The 21,817-nt window shown below is 43.8% G+C and overlaps 1 protein-coding gene and 1 pseudogene across 3 annotated transcripts in view; both read left to right on the forward strand.

Annotated features, from left to right (window-relative positions):
• The window catches only part of tmem244 (transmembrane protein 244), a 94,778-nt gene that overhangs the window by 45,822 nt on the left and 27,139 nt on the right, over nucleotides 1-21,817 (forward strand). The gene's annotated exons all lie outside the window — the stretch shown is intronic.
• On the forward strand, nucleotides 284-461 carry LOC122548706 (annotated as a pseudogene).

Raw genomic sequence — 21,817 nt, forward strand, 5'->3', positions numbered from 1 at the left:
GGTCCAGGACTACGTGTTGAGGGACGCGCTGAAGCTTGGGGCAGCTGCTGCCAAGGCGCGGTGGGGAAAGACCACTGTGTAAAGTCTGCCTGCCTAACGAAGAACAGGGGGCCCATGCAGTCATTTGGGCTCTGCTGACGCCTCAGCTAATTATATGGGCATATGATCAAAAAATGTACAGAAAAATGTACAAAATGATAAATTCTGATCTCTGTATGTACATGTTTACATATGTATGGCATGACCAATTGTACAGATCATCAAATTATTTTATGAATAAAGTATATTTTTGAAATAAAAAAAAAATTCTGTTCTTATCAGTTTAATCGCTGATATCTCCTGAACGTGGGAGTGTTTGTATTAAATGGATTTTTGGAGCAGGGAGATGGCTTAAGGGCTTGCTCTGTCCCCTCCATGTATCAGCCTGGTATTGCAGTGTTTCCAGGAATGGTGCAGCCAGTGCCTACTACCAATTGTACAGATTAAATATATATGAATAAAGTATATTTTTGAAATAAAAAAAAACAAAATAAGAAAAAAACAGTATATTATCTGAATGAGGAGATACTTCAGGGCTCTATGTTACAGAGGGATGTGGCTACCATGGTATATGAATTGCAACAAATAAGTATGCAGGTTCAGTAAGTGATTAGGAATGCAAATGAAATATCAACCTTTATTGTAAAAGGGGTCAAGTAGAAAAGTAGGGAAGTGTTGCTGCAGTTGTACAGGGCCTTAATTAAACTGAATATTGTGTAGAGTTTTCCTCTCCTTAAAGCAGAAAGGATATAATTGCATTTGTAGTCTTTCGGAAAAAGTTCACGACTGACTCCTGGGATGAAGGGGTTAGCTTATGAAGAAAGAAGTTTAGTTGAATGAAAGATGCTCTTATTGAAACATATCAGCTCCTCAAGGAACTGATACAGTGAATAGTGAAAGGATGTTTCTCTTTCTGAAAGAATTTAGAACTGTGGCTTACAGTTTAAAAATTAATGGCTTTACATTTAAGATTGAGGTTGGGAGAATTTTGAATTTTCCTCCAAAGATTGGTTGCCAATGGATTTCTCATCCCTAGAGATCAGTAGAGCCTGGAATCATTGAATATATTCGTGACAGAGTTTCATTGATTTCTTTTTATCAAATTAGATTTAAGAGTGTTGGAGTCCAGATAGCAAAGTGGAGGGAAGATTACAATCACAACAGCCATGATATTATTGGATGGTGGAGCAAGTTCGAGAGACCAAATAGCCTAACTATTGTGTTCTTGTAACAAATTCACATTGTGTTCTCATTTTCAACACAAATTATGTCACTCTCCAGCAGGCTACTGTCCATATTGTTCAACAAAGCAGATAATAAAGCAATGAAGATTTAAAACAATATATTTAATTTATTGCAATAAACAGATACATAACAACATGGACATTGCTATATATACCCAAACAAATGCCCTTGCACAACTAATAAGCCTATCTTGCCTGCTTCCCTGTGCTAGGCTAGAGCCTGTCTGTTTGTTCCCTTTCCCTGAGATCTGACATCCTCTGTGTCTTGGAGCAAGTGAGGGCCCAGCATAGAGTGTTTCAATTGAATCGGCAAAAGACAAAATGTGGAACAGAGAGCTGGCTTAATGGTGACTATGTGACTACAGTTAATTATCATAAAAGCCCATTGGTTTAACAAATGTCCTTTAAGGAAGGAAACCTGCCACCATTACTTGGTCTGGACTCCAGACCCACAGCAATGTGGTTAATTCTTCACTGTCCCCTGGGCAATTAGGGATGGACAATAACTGCTGGCCTAGCCACCATGCCCACAACCATTAAACGAATAAAAAAAAGCTCTATCATCAGGGCAGAAGGCAGCATGTGCTGAGGAGGGTTGGTGGAATAATACATAAACAGTGGGAGCACCTGTCAAGACCCACATGAATTTTCCTGCTGATCAAGAGCTGGGGAGAACCCGGCTGAGTCATTGAGCTACCAAGGCCAAGGTTTCGTCCTCCCTGTTTAACATGACAGAGTGAATATATCGGCCATTAGTCAGGGTCTGCTGTGTTTGATTCTTCCTGCAGGTGGCAACTCCTTCCACGGAGGGGGCGGTGAGCGGGTCAGTGAACTAAAATTCCCACTTTGGAGTGGACAGTTCTTTTATGTCACAAAACCTCATTGAGAAATTCTAAAGTCTAAGTGATCCGTGGTTTCATAGGTGGAAGTAGATAACAAAAATGCATACTAAATCTATGTAAAGCACAGGTTCATTCTCAGCTGAGGTATTACATTCATTTCTAAGCAACACACTTCATGAAGGATAGCAAGACCTTGAAAACTTTGCAGAAGCACTTACCAGAATGATATCAGAGATGAAGGGCTTCAAATTATGTGAAGAAGTTGAAACTGACCTGCTCAAAGATAAGAAGAATAAAAGGCTATTTAATTAAGCTATACAAAAGTAAGAGAGATTTGATGGTGTAAATTAGAAGCAGGAGAATCAGTAAACAAAGATACAGCTTAGAAATAGTTTGCAAAAAGAAACTTGAGAGGACGTGAGAGCTTTTATTCAGTATCAAGTTCTTCTGATCGGGAAGGCACTACCTGAAAGGATGTGGTAGCACATTCAACAGTAACATTCAAATAAATTAATTAAATCTATGAGAAAGAATATATTCAAAAATACATTAAAGAGCAGGATAGACATTCTTTTGGATGTTTAAAGCATCAAGGGCTATGAAGAGAAATCAGAAATATGGCATTCAGGTTGAAGATCATGATCATATTGAATGGTAGAATAAGTTCAAAGAGCCCAATAGCCTATTCCCGCTTCTAGTGTTTATGAAATAGATTCCAGAGTGTGGGGCAAGATTGGAAAATGAGACTAATTGCATCCAACAAGTTGGGACAGGAATAGAGGCTCAAATGGCTTCCTTTTGTCTATGATTCCATGATTTCAATAATTATTAACAAAGTTCGCACTTACTCTTACAAAGCTTCAATACATTGCCTGAAATTACAACATTATTGCAAAGTGCTGCCGCAGTGAAAACAGCGTCAAAGCCAACATCACAAAAGGGCATTGCAAACTCAGAGCATGCACCTAATATTTTTTAAATTATGGGATTGATATTGTAGTATAGCATTTAAGTGAACCTAAGATACATTGCATGAAATGCTGTTCTGCACTGCTGACCATGTGATCCATTAGTTCTTTAGAGTTAGTAAACTTTATATTTACTCATTCCTGAAGAAGGGCTCATGCCCGAAACGTCGATTCTCCTGCTCCTTGGATGCTGCCTGACCTGCTGTGCTTTTCCGGCAACACATTTTCAGCTCTGATCTCCAGCATCTGCAGTCCTCACTTTCTCCCAGTAAACTTTATAGCCTATTATTAGAACATGCAACTTTCTGACTATTCCTATGTAATGGGTTTGACAACAATTACAATGCAGATCAGGACTCATAGATTGCCCACTATTTTGCAGTACACCCTGAATCACTTTGCTTATGCATATGTGTTTCAAAGAAGGTCTTTAATGGAACCAGTTGCCCTGTTCCATAGATTTTTACAAAAAAATACTAAAATGACTTGGTGTCAGCATGCTGGTTCTAGTCACATTTAAGGTTTGTGATTGATGTTTGTGTAAGTGCCTGCCTCTCTCACTCATAACGGCCACACTTGAAGAAAGTTCAGCTACATGACAATTTTGGGAAGTTTCTGGAAAGTTTCTCTCCGTAAACTGTATCAAGTTTTCTCATACAATTCTCCACAGCTTATCTCATTAGCTTTGCACCATTCCTCCAAGGCACCATTCTCATGCTATCATGCACTCAGCATATATGGTGGCACAGGGTCTCAGTGGCTAGCACTGCTGCCTCACAGCACTATGGACCCAGATTCAATTCCACCCTTGGGTGACTGGTTGTGTTGAGTTCGTATTTTCATCCCATGTGTATGTGTGGGTTTCCTCCAGGTGATTCAGTTTTCTCCCAAAATCCAAAGATATGTAGGTGAGATGGATTGCCCATAATGTCCAGGGATTTGCAAGCTAGGTGGGTTAACCATGAAAATGTGGAGTTAAATAAAAGGGGTGGTAGGTTTAGATATGAGGCTCTTCAGAGGGTCATGTGACTTGATTGGCTGAATGTTTCCATACTGTAAGGATTCTATTCACTGTGGGACATCAAGGATTCCCAGTGCTGAGGCCATTTTGAAAGCTCAGTCTTGCACTTGGTCAGGAGCTGCCTTCACAGTTCACAAAGTGGGAGGGGAACGAAAAAGAAAGACTCCTGAGGGTACATAGGTGCCAGAAGCTCATTGTGAACAAAAGTTCACATTCATAAATGTATTACTATTTTAAATCATCCAATCCACCATCACTGTAATTGAGAGAACAAGCTTAGCCATACTTATCATCAATAATTCTTAGAAACCTAGTAAGGGAGCACAGCTGTTTCCATTATACCTGATACACGTAATGTCTTCTCATTTTTCAACATGGGACCATTGCACGCTGGAAAACCTTCATACTGTTGAAAATACTCACTTTTATTCAACAGTAGCAAAAGCAAAGAAAACAAATGAGCAAAAATAATCTGCATTTGCTTCTGGGAACAGACATTGACAATTTTCAAGAAAGCAACAACAAATTTACAGTCAATGCATGATCGTAGCACAGTGGCCATAGTGATGATAACTCTCACGGTGGCTTGCTTCATTGATCACAATTCTAATGAACCTGTGTGGGAAATATTAGAAATAGAACAGATAGACTCATAGAGTCATAGAGACAGCATGGAAACAGACCTTTGATCCAACTTGTCCATGCTGACCAGTTATCCTAAATTAATCTAGTCCCATTTGCCAGCACTTGGCCCATATCCCTCTAAACCTGATCCCGAGTAATATGAGTATTTGACATTCACAACACAAATAAATGACAGTTTAGCATGGTCATCCTTTTAGTGGTACATGGAGAAATCCATAAAGATGGCTATGGAATGCCTCAACATGGAATTCTGATATGGGAGATATTATTTGGATGGATTCAGCACAAGCCATGCTCTGCAGATTCAGTAGGAGATTGTAAGTACAGTAGGATTACTGATACCTTGATCCCTTCCCTATCCCCTATACTACCCAAGAAAGACATCATTGTATATTAGAGAATGTCGATGAATCATTGCAACTCACCGGAAAAGGAAATCAATTCTGTGTCATTGGGCTATCTGTGAGATCGCAAAGTACTTTTGTGAGTTGTGGCTCATGCATGACACTTCTTCTGTCACTTATAACGTTTGATTCACAGAGATGATCACTGACAATTGATAATGACCAGTGATTTAGTTAAGATTGCTTTGGCCACAATTTGTGTTCCACCTGGTTGGTCACTACATGCATTTCAAGTGCAGGATGCTATAGTTATCATAGAATCCCTATAGTGTGGAAGCAGGCTCTTCAGCCCAAGTTCCAACTAACCCTCCAAAGAGTATCCCATGCAAACCCATTCCTCCACACTTCTACATTTATCCCTAACTAACACATCCCTAAATACTATGGGCAATTTAGCATAGCCAATTCATCAAACCTGCACATCTTTGGATTGTGGGAGTAAACCGGAGCACCTGGAGGAAACCTGTACAGACATGAGGAGAATATGCAAACTTCACATAGAGAGTTGCCCAAGGCTGGAATTGAACCTGGGATCAATTAGTGTTAACCATGACAAGTTGCCGAGCTTTATATCTGTGCTAAACAGTAAGCAAGAGAGAAGTCCTGAGTCAAGTTCTGAAGGGGGCTCTACACAAAAAGACAAGGAATTGCAAGGCAGAGGTCCTGTGAGCATCCAAATAGATGCAAAGTAAGTGAGCATTAAAAGAGGAAACGTGGAACCCTGAGATGCACTCTGATTCAATTGACATGATGGGGGTTTTCTCTGTGCGGTATTACAATGAAAGATGGCAGCATTATGTCCTTTAATTTACTTTCAGTGCACAGATTCTGAAGTCTGCACATGACATTGTGAATGTGTCAGCACACTGATTGGCATGCTCCAAGTGGCATAGTGGGAATGCTGGGTGACAGTGTGCTCCTAGGTGTAGCGTTGAAGTGGAGAACAGTATTGTAAGTAGGTCAAAGATGTAATGATGTTGGTATGTTTCCAATAACATCATGAATGAATGGGTGGGTGTGGCCCCTGCTCATGGAATATAGATATTGGTAACTGTTGTTCAAGTTACACCCAAAATGTTGACTTCTCACTTCCTGATGCTGCCTGGCTTGCTGTGTTATTCCAACCTCCTGTCTGTCTGTTCAAGATGAAGGCCCAGAGGAGGAAATTGTAAGCTGGAGCTGCCAGGTACCTACCCTGATTTTTTTGTTGAAATTGTCACTATTTAGTTTCTCAGAAACTGCCTATCAATGAGGTGACATTAGGGTCTAAGTGCATAGAAAGGCATACAAATAAACTTCTCCCTGCGCACTAGCAAGAATCTTACCTCACCATGCAAACTTTGGATTCAGCATCTGACTTTATTTTTCTGGACTTTGTGTGTCTAATTGCTGCAATTTAACTATATCTTCTCAACTGACTTACCATTGCCTACATCAGGAGCTGGGAAGATTGTGTCTACAATTTCCTTACTGCTTCAGATTAGGATTGAAAGTTTGTTCTCACTGTTCAGAATGCATTTTTTTTCAATAAAATATGCTTGCAATCCAGTTACACTGGGTTGTGATCTACAAACATTGAAATGTGAACTTTCCTTTTTGTAAATTGAAATAATATTAGTGTTAAAGTCATGCTGTTGATAAATTGACTATCAGAATGACCCATTCCTTCAGGATAACTAAGGAGTATTTGCATAATGGGACTTTTTCAAACACTATTATTTGTTGATATTTACAAACTTTAGGGACATTTTACAAAATATTTCTTCCACAGCGAGTTTTATTCACTAGGCTGTATTATATTGCAGACACTGGTGAGCCCTTGATTTTTCATCCATGAATGTAATGGCTGAAAACAAATGCTCACATTTCATAGATGAGTCTTTTTGTTAAGTGCCTGAACTGGACAAAGAACTAGCAACATTTTGAACCTACCATGACAGGCATGGGAAGAGTCCAAGGATAGGGGTATCTATGGGAGAGGCTTAAGTCAGCAGAATTAGATTACTTACAGTGTGGAAACAGGCCCTTCGGCCCAACAAGTCCACACTGACCCACCACCCACCCAGACCCTTCCCCTAAATTTACCCCTTCTCCTAACACTACGGGCAATTTAGCATGGCCAATTCACCTAACCTGCACATCTTTGTGACTGTGGGAGGAAACTGGAGCACCCGGAGGAAACCCACACAGACATGGGGAGAATGTGCAAACTCCACACAATCAGTCTCCTGAGGTGGGAATTGAACCCGGGTCTCTGGCACTGTGAGACAGCACACTGCTAACCACTGTGCCACCGTGCCACCCACTATAAGGTCACCCCTCAGTTGACTGAGACTGGAATCAAACCCAGTTCCCTGGTACTGTGAAGCAGCAATGCTAACCACTAAGCCACTGTGCCACCCCGTGAATCATTGTGAATCATTGCACCAGATTCTGTTATAAGTGTGATGAGATGTGAGGTTGCCTGAGTCATTAGCATTCGGAGAGGAATCCCCAAATATAATCTGTAAGTGAGGATCCATTCGTAGCATTTAATGAGAGTGCTGCTTGGTGGGCCTTTCAAGAGCTCCGGGGAATACAACAGTTAAAAGCAGACAGAAGCAGCTGGATCCAGATAAATCATTTTTGTTGTACTACTTGTGATCCATGAGGAGCAGACATACTGCTCCTGGTACCTTGAGCAAATCTTCAGCAGCAACCAGCCACCATATGCCCCATTCTGTTCCACATCACCCTCCGACACTGAACATGCAATGTTTTCAGTTTCACCCTTTTTTCCAATTGTTGGTCTGATCTCACCACTCCACTACCAGCCTCTCCACCAGTCATACCTCCCCATCCCATTCTTCCTCATTACTAATCCAAACCTCTTCAATTTTCAATGTTTCATTGTTGCTGGGATCTGTTTCCTAAACTGGCCAATTCTTCCCTCCATATCTAGGGGTAAAAATACCATTTCTTATGCTCCTGGCTGATTCAACGAGCTCAGCATAGGCAGTGGATCTGCTGTTATGTTCCAGTATGAATGACTCTGTTAATTGACTGTATAAATGCACTGCATCCATTAAAGAAAATGTGCAGATATTGACTTTACAAAAGAATCCTGGCAGTTACTTTTTTTCATGCAAAGGGTGGTGCATGTACGGAATGAGCTGCCAGAGGAAATGGTGGAGGCTGGTACAATTGCGACATTTTAAGTCATAGAGTCATAGAGATGTACAGCACAGAAACAGACCTTACAGTCCAACTCATCCATGCCAACCAGATATCCTAACCTAATCTAGTCCCATTTGTCAGCACTTGGCCCATATCCCTCTAAACCCTTCCGATTCATATACTCATCCAGATGCCTTTTAAGTGCTGTAATTGTACCAGCCTCCACCACTTCCTCTGGCAGCTCATTCCATACTCGCACCACCCTCTGTGTGAAAAAGCTGCCCCTTAGGTCTCTTTTATTATCTTCCCCCTCTCACCCTAAACCTATGTCGTCTAGTTCTGGACTCCCCCACCACAGGGAAATGACCTTGTCTATTTATCCTATTTAAAAGGCATTTAGATTAGATTAGATTAGATTAGATTCCCTACAGTGTGGAAACAAGCCCTTCGGCCCAACAAGTCCACACCAACCCTCCAAAGAGCAACCCACCCAGACACATTCCTCTACACCTAACACTACAGGCAATTTAGCATGGCCAGTTCACCTAACCTGCACATCTTTGGATTTGTATGGGTATATGAATAGGAAAGATTTAGAGGTATATGGGCCAAGTGTTGGCAAATAGGACTAGGTTAATTTAGGATATCTGGTTGGTGTTGACAAGTTGGACTGAAGGATCTGTTTCTTTGCTGTACATCTCTATGACTCTATGGTCAGTATCTTGTCTAAATGACCATCACCATCCTTTAACAGTGGGTTGCATCTTACTTTTTCTGGCTAAGTCTGAGTTGTATTGACTTTTTTAGAGGATATTTCAATAGACCCCCCACCCCCCAGGGTCTTGCGCGTTCTCTTGCTGTTTCGTACCAAGCTTACCTCATTAGTAATCAACCATGCCATTATGCCATCTTTCAGGCTCATTTCCCACCTTATCTTACCACAAGCCGTTCCTGGAATCAGTGATATCTACCCAAAGAGCAATATTTCTTGCACCTGCACCATATTTAAAAGTGCACTGTGCACTCAGATGAGCACTGTCAGTCCAGATCTAACTTGCACAGTTCCTGATGTTTGCCCCAGATTGTGAACCCCACTATGCAAGCAGGATTCTGGATATCCTACTTGATAATGATGTTGATGCAAGACTTCCTTCTCTCACAGGAGCATAGGATCAGGAATAGGCCATTCAACCCCTTGAGCTTGTTCCACCATTCAATAAGATCATGGCTGACCTGTGGCCTAACTCCATCTGTGGCATAACTCCTAACACCTGCCTTCGACCCATATCTCTTAATACCTTAATTAACAAAAAACTGTATTTATCTGACATTTAAAATTAACAAGAGATCCTGCATACACTGTTGTTTGTTAAGAAGAGATCTACTATCCTTCTTGTGCAGAGGTGCTTGGTAATTTCCCTCCCCAATGGTCTGGCCCTAGTTCTACAATGCTCAACCTGTGGAAATAGATTAGGTTAGATTCCCTACAGCATGGAAACAGGCCCTTCGGCCCAACAAGTCCACACCGACCCTCTGAAGAGCAACCCACCCAGACGCATTTCCCTCTGGCTAACGCAGCTAACACTATGGGCAATTTAGAATCGCCAATTCACCTGACTCGCACATCTTTGGACTGTGGGAGAAAGCTGGAGCACCCAGAGGAAACCCATTCAGACACGGGGAGAATGTGGAAACTCCACACAGACAGTCACCCTGGTGCTGTGAGGCAGCAGTGCTAACTACTGAACCACTGAGCCACCGTACCGCCCCTTTCTTTTTTAACCCTGTCTTTTCTAGTTAATATTAGATTAGTTTAGATTACTTACAGTGTGGAAACAGGCCCTTCGGCCCAACAAGTCCACACCGACCCGCCGAAGCGTAACCCACCCAGACCCATTTTCCTACATTTACCCCTTCACCTAACACTACGGGCAATTTAGCATGGCCAATTCACCTAACCCCTGCACATTTTTGGTTTGTGGGAGGAAACCGGAGCACCCGGAGGAAACCTACGCAGACACGGGGAGAATGTGCAAACTCCACACAGAGAGTCGCCTGAGGCGGGAATTGAACCCAGGTCTCTGGCGCTGTGAAGCAGCAGTGCTAACCACTGTGCTACCGTGCCGCCCAAAAGACTTTAATCATATTCCTTATTAACCTTCTAAATTCTTGAGATAACAGTCGCAATTTGTATAATCTCTCCGAATAACAACCCGTGAAGTCCAGGTATCATTCTTTTAAACTCGCATTGCACTCCCTCCAAGGCCATGGAGGACATGACACTAGGCCTTGTCAGCCTGGTTTGAGTGAAAACAGTCCCAACTGTTTGGAGGAATGCACAGTACCTCAGGAAGAAGGCAAATTCTTTCTCCACTCTACCAGCATGAGTACCATCTTCTCCCTGTTACCTCACACTCACTCCACCTCTGCGACTGTACCAACCTCCCACCGAGGTTCATGCTCCACCACTTTCACTCTTGCTTACAACATCTTGTCCACACTGTCACACAACCCAAAACCCGAGATCATTAACCCCTGTCTGCCCTCTGTGTAGCCCATTTAATCTCTTGGGACACTTCCCCACCTGCACCAATAGTATGAGCTGTGGCACCACATTTATCTCCCGTAGCACCCATCTCTCTTTTATTCAATGAGGTAAATCGTCCACAATAGGGGAAAAAGAGTCAAGATGGGTAGTCTGCTGCTTGTTATTCAACTCCGCACCCCTAATGAGCATTCTATCTCTGGTTGGTCTGATCAGGGCTTAGACAGATATCGGAGGGTTCTTTACGGGGTTTACATGGCAGGTGCCCATGGAGCATGCCCTGAGATGTTTCCAGCATGGAGATGGACCCCTTGCTGAGATATTTGTACCATTGATAGTCACAGGTGAGGTGCCGGAAGACTGGAGGTTGGCTAATGTAGTGCCACTATTTAAGAAAGGTGGTAAGGGCAAGCCATGGAACTATAGACCGGTGAGCCTGACGTCAGTGGTGGGCAAGTTGTTGGAGGGAATCCTGAAGGACAGGATGTATATGTATTTGGAAAGGCAAAGACTGATTAGGAATAGTCAGCATAGCTTTGTGCATGGGAAATCACGTCTCATGAACTTGATTGAATTTTTTGAAGAAGTAACAAAAAGGATTAATGAGCAGAGTGGTAGACGTGATCTATATGGAGTTCAGTAAGGCGTTCGACAAGGTTCCCCATGGGAGACTAGTTAGAAAAGTTAGATCTCATGGAATACAAGGAGAACTAGCCATTTGTATACAGAACTGGCTTGAAGGTAGAAGACAGATGGTGATGATAGAGGGTTGCTTTTCAGACTGGAGTTCTGTGATCAGAGGTGTGCCACCAGGATTGGTGCTGGGTCTACTGCTTTTCATCATTATATAAATGATTTGTATGTGAACATGGGAGTGTTGTGGGGAAAAATACCAGTCTCGGAGTCAGAATCGGGGTTCAATGACAGAGTTTATTGCACAAGGAAATACTGGAGCTCTGGGGAGAGAAAGACACCAACAGCACAGTGGTCAGCTGCGAGTTTTCTCTCGACCTGGAGCACATGTCAAGAAACTTTTATACATCTTGTGATGCAACAGGTCAGTGATGACATTATTGTCTTTGTAACATGGTTTGTTTATGGCCATCATTGCAAAATCGTTGATAGTTTTGATACAGTCTTTGTCAGTTCCCGCACAGACATTGTTAATTTCCGCGTGGTCATTGTCACTTTCAGTGTAAACATTGTCAGTTTCAATGTCTGCACGGAGATCCATTGCTGTAGTAATGGGTGCTAATCGCTCTTCCTGAGAAGGACGATTACTGCAGCCCTGGCTATTAGCATTTCATATTGATTCTGTATCAAGCTGTTAGCATTTCTATAAGAGGTGTTGGCTGGACCCAGACACTTCGGCGGGCAGTGTTTGTTACTCATGTGTATTCTCTCCCCTACCCACCTTAAACTAATCAACTGGGTTGTGAGTGCATTGTGCTGGCATTCTGGCAACCCCAGGCAGTGTCTGTATCTGCTCTGCTGTTTCTCTCCATATGGTGATCCAGCAGCTATCTTGTGTGTCAAGTTGGCCAGCTGATGGTTCAGTGGCCATCTTGTGTGTCTGTGTGCCTAGTGTCACGCTGCTTCATGCCATCTCCCTCTTCCCCCTTTGTGGTCAAGGAGGTAACTTCGGAAATCTCCTGCAGACCACCCAATTGAAATGTAGATGTAGGTCATCTCTAGGAGCTCCTTCTCCCGAGGGGTATCATGGAGTGCCAATTTCGTTGGAGGCTCTTTCCATGGTGACACTCGTGCTAGTACAGTTCTTGTCAGTAGCGTCTTACAGCAGAGTTTTAAACACCCGAGACCCACACAGAATGCCAGCATGAATGCAACGAAGTGAACTATCGCGTGTGCCAAATAGGGTCCCCAAGATTTACCAGGCAACCAATTTAGCCAGCTCTTTGTAATTGTGGTTCCCTATTGAAAACTGTCTAGCTGGTCTCGAATATTCTTGATGGTTTCTGTAATGTTATAAGAGGCATCAATAACATGGATAATATAATTGTCACCAATAATTGTACAAACTCCCCTTTGCTGTGCTAATTGATAATCCACTGCTTAACATGTCTGCTGTGTGTAGAGTTTGAGTTCAGCCAACTCTGTGTTAATTGCTTTTGGAGCTTTCGAGGTACTGTTACCTAGGATAGTTCGGCCATATACAAGATAATTTTGGTTTCTAGTGCTGATTATTCCTGCTGTGCTCCCAAAAGACCGAGATCCCCAAAATCCATATCCCAGTGATGATCCCAAAAGTGGTGGGGGCCTGCCAGTCAGCACAAAACCCTGACTGATGGAGCAGGTCACTATCCTTCTCCGAATATGTCCCCCGCTGGGCCATGGTACAGTAAGGGGCGCGATTGTCCCTACTGAGAACAGGTTTGGGAGGTAAGTCCCCTTAAATAGGAAAATAAATCCCATCTCCGCTCGGTAACAGGCATTGTCCTGTCCTTCTGTTTGTCTGTCCACCTATGTCGCCGCCAATCCCCCTTGCTGGTAAGTATTGGATGGGATGGCAGAGTTGTCATGGGGTGCCATTGCACTGACCACATATGAACAGCAGTGACATTCAAGCATGCCTGCTCGCTGCAGGTGCAGGTAAACTGTCCCCCAGTGACTGTGCAGTGCTGATGAGTGCACTGAGTCTGGACACATGAGTCATTTTTTGAAACCAGGGCATAAATGCATTTCCATCCCTGTCCTGCGAAACAGAGTGGGTAATTACCGGGTTTTAAATGGGTCTTCCCTTCCCTCGGCTGGACGTCCATGGGCCAGTGGTCCTGTCCAGCTGCACACATCTACCCTGGAGTCCCTGCTTGTACTTCTCTATCTGCCCCTTACACGGTGCTCCCGGGTGTCTATTGTATACAGGTCACGGGGGGTCCACACCGGGGTGGCCACAAATAGTGATTCCACTGATTGCGGCAGTGGGTAGCAGACAGTTTGGTTCCCATGCAAGCTGAGGTGGGTTTTATAGAAGAGGTTATCCTCAAATCCTGACATGCTCCTGATAGTTGTGACATTTAAATACAATGAAATACAGATAGGTATATACATATTGCAGTTAAAATAGAGTTGACAGTTAAAGCCTTTGTTCCTATTAGGAAGTGCAGGTGTGCCTTGTTCTGTTGTGTTTTTGGTACTCTCCCCGGGATGACTGTCTTGTCCAATTTTGTTGCTTGCACCTGGGGGATGGTCAATGACATTAGTTTGGTCAAAGAACTGGCTCAAAAGTAGAAGACAGAGGGTGGTGGTGGAGGGTTATTTTTCAGAATGGAGGTTTGTGACCAGTGGAGTGCCACAAGGATCAGTGGTGGGCACTCAACTTTTTGTCATTTACACAAATGATTTGGATGCGAGCATAAGAGGTACAGTTAAATTGGAAGTGTAGTGGACAGCAAAGAGGGTTACCTCAGATTATAACAGGATCTGGACCAGATGGGCCAATGGGCTGGGAAGTGGCAGATGAAGTTTAATTCAGATAAATGCGAGGTGCTGCATTTTGGGAAAGCAAATCTTAGCAAGACTTATACACTTAATGGTAAGGTCCTAGGGAGTGTTGCTGAACAAAGAGACCTTGGAGTGTAGGTTCACAGCTCCTTGAAAGTGGAGTCACAGGTAGATAGGATAGTGAAGAACGAATTTGGTATGCTTTTCTTTATTGGTCAGAGTATTGAGTACAGGTGTTGGGAGGTCACGTTGCGGCTGTACTGGACATTGGTTAGGCCGCTGTTGGAATATTGTGTGCAATTCTGGTCTCCTTCCTATTGGAAAGATGTTGTGAAACTTGAAAGGGTTCAGAAAAGATTTACAAGAATGTTTCCAGGGTTGGAGGATCTGAGCTACAGGGAGAGGCTGAACAGGCTGGGGCTGTTTTCCCTGGAGCGTCGGAGGCTGAGGGGTGACCTTATAGAGGTTTACACAATTATGAGGGGCATAGATAGCATAAATAGACAAAGTCTTTTCCGTGGGGTCAGGGAGTCCAGAACTAGAGGGCATAGGTTTAGGGTGAGAGGGGAAAGATATAAAAGAGACCTACGGGGCAACTTTTTCATACAGAGGGTGGTACGTGTATAGAATGAGCTGACAGAGGAAGTGGTGGAGGCTGATACAATTGCAACATTTAAGAGGCATTTGGATGGGTATATGGATAGCGTCTTTTGCTAATTCAAGAGCCCCATGACCTTTCTGAATCCTCTGACAGTGGCAGGTCATGACATCTGTTAGGTTGCCTTCTTGCAGTTGCTGGACATTTCTTTGAGTCCCTGGGATATAAGGTGTCCCAAGTATAAAACTTGTATTTTGCCAATCTGTGCCTTTGTGGGGCTGACTTTTAACCTTGCAGTTGCCAATTCCTGCAATACAAGCCCTAAAGCTTCCTGGTCTCCTGACCCGGACTCTGAGGCAATTAGGATATCACTGACACATTGGAGGACAGTGCTACCCTCTGGTAAATCTACATTTAGGATGTCGCTCATCCCCCTTTGAAAAATAGTGGGCCTGTTGTGGAACCCTTGTGGCAGGCGAGTTCACCTGTGCTGTCTGTCCCTCACTGTAAAAGCGAATTTGTTCTCAGAATCAGGTTGTAATGGAATAGATCAGAAGCCATTGGCTATGTCTAAAACAGTAAAAGTCTTGTGCTCGGGGGCCAAGCCGTTTAAAATGGTGGAGGGGTCTGCTACAATGGGACGCAATTTGGGGGTGACGTTATTTAGTCCCGCATAATCAATGGTGAGCCTGTAGCTCCCATCAGGCTTTATTACTGGCCACCTTAGGGAATTAATTGTACTTGTGGTTGCTTTCAGGATTCTCTGTTTCACTCGTCCTTGCACTATCTTCACAACAGCTTATTCTGCTTCGCGTTTTATTGGGTATTGCTGGTGGGGCTCATGCTCCGGTCCGGGAATCCTTATCGGGTCTATGTTAACTAGACCTGTATCTAACTTTGTTTCTGCCCAGGCTCCGGGGACAGAGGTTCAGGTAGCTCTGAATCCTCCCTTTTCAAGGTTCCAGTCTCTCCTGATGACGGTAGCCACTTTAATAGTTTCAAGGTGACTTGTGAGTTTCCCAATCTCAGTCTTCCGACCATCCTGTCTGGGCCAAATCAATTTCCCTTTTGCACAATCGATTAGAACATTATATTCTTTCATAAGATCATTGCCCATTATGGTGCCCTCGTTATTTTGGCATCCATAGAATCTCATGGGGATATATATGATATTTATTTCTACGAGGGTAGTTTCGCTTCGATAAGCTGGTGCTTTATCCCCTCCTACCCCAGTTAAGTGAATCATTTTGTTTGTGTGGGGTAATGGTAGGTTTCTGATGGATACAGTGGCTCCTGTGTCCACTGGCATCTCACATTTCCTCCCTCCTAATACTGCGGGTACGTAAATTCTCCCATCTCCCTTATCCTCACAAATGGAGGCAGGTGGTGTTTGGGGGTGCCCTATGTTTTTCCCAGCACACAGCTTCTGTGTGTCCTGTTCTTTTGCAGTGGCTGCAGTATTTTACATTGTTCCATGGTCTATCCCCTGCTCGAGGGACCCTACACTCTCTAGCAAAGTGTCCCTGCCAGCCACAGTTTTGGCAGCATCATTTCATTTGATTCTCGCTTCCATTCGGTAGGTTGCTTTGTCAGGTCTTGCCTTTGTTGCGGGAGCTTCTGCATTCTGCACCCCGCTAGCCCACTCGACTAGGTCATCATAATCCTGGCACATTATTACTCCCATTTGCAGGATGGCTTGATGGGTGCTAGAGAGCCCATCTTTAAAAGCTTGGATGAATGCCCGGTCCCCCCGATGTGGGTTTGCTTTCCCTGAGCATTCCTGATAGATCCTAAATAATTGTTCCCTTCTTTTCAGTGGCTCCTTCCCCTTTAAGTTGCTTAGTGTTTGTAATCCTGCTCCAGTTCGTGGCAACATTTCCGAGCACCCTCTGGATTTCTTCTTTAAAGTCGGTGAAGGGGGCCTGCTGGGCATCAGCTGTGAGGGTGATGGCATGTGCCCACCACCCTTCCCTAAAGTCTCAGGCTGCTGTGGCGTCGGGTCCACCAGTGACCTGCCTCCACTTGTCCACTGGGCAAGCTGCCCGGACCAGCTGGTGTATGTACCTCAGGTGTAGCTGGTGCCCTATCCAGCTATTCCCAGAATCTGGTGTTTGTGCTCCAGGGCTGTAATTTGCCCAGGGAGGCAATAATCTGCTGCCTCTCCCCTGGGGTGAAGGGTTTATAATTCGCTTTGGGTTGTGACTCTATGCCTCCTCTGGTAACGGGCGCTAAGTTATACTCCTGCACGATTTGTCCACCAGAGGGAGCAGTTGACTCCTGTTGGACAGTTTCGTAGGAGGGGAGACAGTCAATTCCTCTCTCCTCTCGCATTTTTCCTGAGGTGAATTCTAAATTTTTCATTCTGCCCTCCAGTTCTCTGACTTGCTCCTGGCCCTTTGTCCACCTACCTGTGGAGGCACTCACTTGTTCAATTAGGACTGCGAATTGGTGTACTATCATTACCCCTATCTTTTTAGTTTTATTCTGTTTCTGCTTATGTATCCACTCTCTCTGTTGTGCTAATGTTTTGGATGGTCCCAACCACTCTTTTTCATTTGCTCTGTCAGCCCTTGTCTGTCTGCCTTGTACTTCTCAATAAGGGAAACCTGCAGTATCCCCCTTAGAACTTTGATCTGCCATTTAGCAGATTGTGTACCCCCTGGTTACTACCAACAGTAAAGTGTTCCTAATCCAGTGGGGGACTTCTCTACCCCTGGCAAATAATACTGTTCCAGCGCTGTCCATGCGGCCATAACTGCCTCCTAGCAAGGTGTGCTCTCTACCAGTGGGACTTCTGTACCTTCCCAGCCACCTCTACTGACCCAACACCTCCTGATAGGCCCAGTAACCTACCTCTAGCCCGATATGCTCTCTACTGGTGGGACTCTACTCTCCTGGCCACCACCACTATTAAAGCTCTGTCGTTCGACTGTGGACTGACAGGATATCACGGTTACTCACAGTGTCCACGCTCCCCACCCTGATTGCGTGAGCTCCACTGAGGTTTGGCTCTTGGGCAGAGTGATCAGCTCCTCTTCCTCACCATATTGGAAGTTACAAGTACAGACAGCACCTAACACTTTTTAAAAATATATTTTTATTGGAAAAATAGATTTTGTAATATTACAAGTACAAAACAATACAATTCAAAACAATACAAAAAAAACAACCCAAGTAAAAACCAACCCAACCTCCTGTGCAACTGTATAAACATATATAGAAAAGTATAGAATAAGAAAAACCCAACTGGCTATTTAACGAAATAAACAAATAACGAACAACAAACTAATAAATATTAATAACTCAGTCCAGCTAAACAAAACACTTGTACATTTACAGTTCGTCCTCCCTGGATATTGGACTCGTAAAACCCAATCGTTACGGCTATATAAAAGCTCTTGTTACTGTGGCAGATAAACCTGTGTCAAAGTATTTCAAAAAGGGCTGCTATGTCTTATATTGGGTGCAATTCTGGTCTCCTTCCTGTCGGAAAGATGTTGTGAAACTTGAAAGGGTTCAGAAAAGATTTACAAGGATATTGCCAAGGTTGGACGATTTGAGCTACAGGGAGAGGCTGAACAGGCTGGGGCTGTTTTCCTTGGAGCATCGGAGGCTGAGGGGTGATATCTGGTCGGCATGGACGGGCTGGACCGAAGGGTCTGTTTCCATGTTGTACATCTCTATGACTCTATGACTCTACTTGTGAGAAAATCCAGGGGAATATGCTCCATAACAATCTTCCACCAACCCGACAGGCCCGGGGGTTGAGGGGGTGGGTGAGGGGGGGGAGGTGTGTTTCGGATATCCAACCTAACAAGATATTCTTTCTTGCACAGAATATGAGAATATTGAAAAGTATTCTCTTATGCGAGTCTGCAGGAATTACAGTAGGCAGGCCCAAAAGGAGAGAGATAGGGTCCTTCTCCGCTCTTACACCCAAAATCCTCTCCATTCCACCTGCCACAGCACTCCAATATGTTTGAAGCCTATCGCAAGATCAGAGACAATGGGTAAGAGTGCCCGTATATAGACCACGCCCTTGGTACATGCTGAAGGTGCCCCTGGTTTAAATTTTGACAAACGGTCTGGAGCCAAGTGGACCCTGTGGAGAATCTTCAGCTGTAAAGCATGGGTCCTATTGCAAATTGATATCTTCCTTGCATTCTCCCAAATATCCTCCTATGCCTCTGAGGAAACTTCAACACCCAGCTCTCTCCCACATCCTGCAGAGTCGATTGAACTCGTCTGAGGAGGCACTCCCCAACTGATGATATAAAGTACTGACAGAAAGTGTACTCTTAGCACTTAGCACCCGCATCCCCCCCCACCCCACTCCATGTCAGATTTGTAGGGATCAGTCAAAAGTGTGGTCTTTTGTTGAATAAAATCCCTAACTTGAAAAAAACAAAAGAAGTCTCTATCAGATAACTCATACTTCCGTACTAACTGATTGATGGACATCATTACGTCTCCCTCAAATAAATCGCCCATGCAAGACAAACCCTGAGCTGCCCAACATTTAAATCCTGAATCTATCATCCCCTGTTGAAAACCCAGCATATCCACTAAGGTATAAACAAAGATGTTTTGCCAATATTGCCTTCCCTCTGCCAAATTGCCCTCCATGCTTTAACAGTATTGATAACTATTGGGTTATGGTAGTATTCCCTAACTGTCTAAATTTTGTCCAAAAACAGCAAACTGGTAAGGGGACACCTTGCCTGAGAGGCTCCAATATCTAACCATATTGACAGAGGATCCCCACAAATCCAGTCACTAATGTAGGACAAAAGCGAGCTTAGTCTCTAATTTTTAATGTCCGGAAGGTCCACTCCCCCCCAGTCTGTGAGGCAGTTTCAGTTTAGCTAATTTAATGAGGGGAGCATCCGTATAAGGTATAGCAAACGAGGGAGAATATTCATCTTAATAAGCGCTATCCAACCCAACCATGGGACTGGAAGTGCCTCCCATCTTTGAAGATCTTGTTTGATTTTATCAAATAATTGGATACAATTAGCTTTGAACAGCCGATCCAGAACTGGAGTAATGAGTATGCTCAAATGCACAAAACCCACCTGTGACCACCTAATTGGGAATCTATAGTCGCCCTCAAGACCTAGCTCCTTCGTAAGATGCACCCCCTCCCCCCACAGGCATAGCCTCTGATTTCACAAAATTAATCTTGTACCCTGAAAAAGCACCAAACGTGTGAATGTATTGTATCAGGCGAGGCTCTGAAACTGCTGGATTTGTCAAAACAAATTAGAACATCATCTGCATACATCAAAATTTCATGTAATTTTGACCCCACTTCTGGAGCTGATATATTGGGATCCCCACGAATGGCCTCCGCCAATGGTTCAATCTCCAACGTAAAAAGCAATGGTAAAAGGGAACAGCCCTGCTGGCTGCCCCTAAAAATATTTAAATTGCTCGAATGTATCCCATTGGCGATGGCCACCGTAAAGAATCTTTACCCATCTTATAAAGACTTCGCCCAAACCAAACTGCTCCAGAGTATAGAAAAGTAACAGTCACTCAACTCGGTCAAATGCCTTCTCTGCATCTGGAGAAATCACCAATCCCTGTATTGACTGTTGTTGACATGCTTGAATTACGTTAAGCAGCCTCCTAACATTATTGGAGGATCTGCAACCCTTTATGAAGCCCGTCTAATCCTCTTTAATATTAGAAGGTAACACAATCTCCAGCCTTAACACGAGAGTCTGAGAGAGGATTTTAAAGTCCACATTTAAGAGTGAAATAAGCCTGTATGAAGCACAGTCTTCCGGATCCTTCCCTTTTTTAAGGATAAGTGAAATATTGGCCTCTCTCAGAGATGGTAGGAGACAATCATGACTGTATGAATCATTAAACATATTGAGCATTGGGCCTGACACTCTACATATAAATTCCTTATAGAATTCACTGGGATGTCTGTCAGGACCGGGCGCCTTTCCACTCTGAAGCTGCCTCACAGCTTCCTGCACTTCTTGCTCTGATAATGGGGCATTGAGAAAGGACTGTTGTTCGGGAGTCACATCCGGGAGCTTCAGATCCTTAAAAAAAGATTCCATTTTGGCCTGCCCCTCCTCACAATGCTTGAATTGGTATGATTTAGAGTAAAATCTCTGGAACACCATGTTAATCTTTTTAGAATCACATGTTAGCTTCCCAGACCCTTCCCTAATCACCGTAATGGCTTGTGGAGCACTCCTTTTTCTGACGGGATATTCTAGGTATTTGCCTGGCTTTCACCATGTTTATATAACCTTTGCTTTGCAAAAACCAGCTCTTCTTTGCCGTCTGCATGAGCACAGAATTTAGTGCAGACCGCAGTGCCGTAATCCTCTGTAGTTTGACCAATGAGGGTCTGTCAAAGTAGGCCTTCTCGGCTGCCTTCAAGCGTGCTTCAAGGAGACTTTGCTGCACACCCTTCTGACGCTTCCCACTGGCGGAGTAGGAATTAACTAACCCCCTGGCATAGGCTTTGGCAGTTTCCCAGAGGACGGATGAATTACCAACCGAGCTTAAGTTGATGTCTAGGAACCCCCGAAATTCCCTAGAGAAATATTCCACAAATTTATTATCTTTGAGGATAAAGGGATCCATTCACCAGTACCTCGAACCCACTGTAACGTCCTTAATTGTAACCATAAGGTATACTGGAGTATGATCAGAGATGGTAATTTTACCAATCATACAAGATTCCTCTAAATCCAGGGTTACCACAGGGGTCAGAAAAAAATCAATCCTGCTGTGACATCTGTGCAGATGGGAGAAAAATGTAAAATCCCTACCTGTAGGGTGGAGATATCTCTAAGTGTCCACCAACCCTAACTCCCCACACAGACCCACTAACTGTTTAGTTTGTACAGAGGGTATCAAGGGAC

The sequence above is a fragment of the Chiloscyllium plagiosum genome, chromosome 3 (genome assembly GCF_004010195.1).
Source record: "Chiloscyllium plagiosum isolate BGI_BamShark_2017 chromosome 3, ASM401019v2, whole genome shotgun sequence".
In the NCBI taxonomy this organism is placed as follows: Eukaryota; Metazoa; Chordata; class Chondrichthyes; order Orectolobiformes; family Hemiscylliidae; genus Chiloscyllium; species Chiloscyllium plagiosum.